This window comes from Argopecten irradians, chromosome 6, assembly GCF_041381155.1.
Source record: "Argopecten irradians isolate NY chromosome 6, Ai_NY, whole genome shotgun sequence".
Classification (NCBI taxonomy): domain Eukaryota; kingdom Metazoa; phylum Mollusca; class Bivalvia; order Pectinida; family Pectinidae; genus Argopecten; species Argopecten irradians.
The window spans coordinates 34,277,514-34,278,079 of record NC_091139.1 but is presented as its reverse complement, the minus strand read 5'-3'; positions in this window follow the sequence as shown (position 1 = coordinate 34,278,079).

Genomic DNA, 566 nt, shown 5'->3' with positions numbered 1-566 from the left:
TCCATTTCAAGATAATCCGCTGACGTTAACAAGAAGTGTATTAATGAAAGCAGCTAGCAAAATGTATCTGCCAGATTACTAGTGCTACATTTCCAAACGAAATTCTTCCTGTTGATAACAAATTCACTGGGAAGCCAGGGTATGTGCCATATTGCTGTACGTCAATTAATGGTACATGTATCTTATGAAACATTCTCGGTTATTTAACATTTCAGAAAAGATTTCTCATCCAACGTAATTTCATCTGAAACACTTAATACTGGATGCATTGACATTTTACAGTTTGCACAAGCTTGCAGATCATTGTCTATCCACTAACAACTAACAATTACCCAAGTAGAGAAGGAAATGGGGACACCATTTAAAGTTAGGCAGAAGGCTTTTTTCCTTTAACAAATCTGTGAATAGACAACGACTGACGTGAAGGGTTATCTTATTTCGACAAAATCAGCTTAGCGAACACCTACTAATAAGATAATTAACCATTTCCTTGGTGGTCCAAAAAGTCCAAGAACATTTGACTATAAAGATATGTTTCCTTCGTCCCTTATAGACAGGTAGTACAT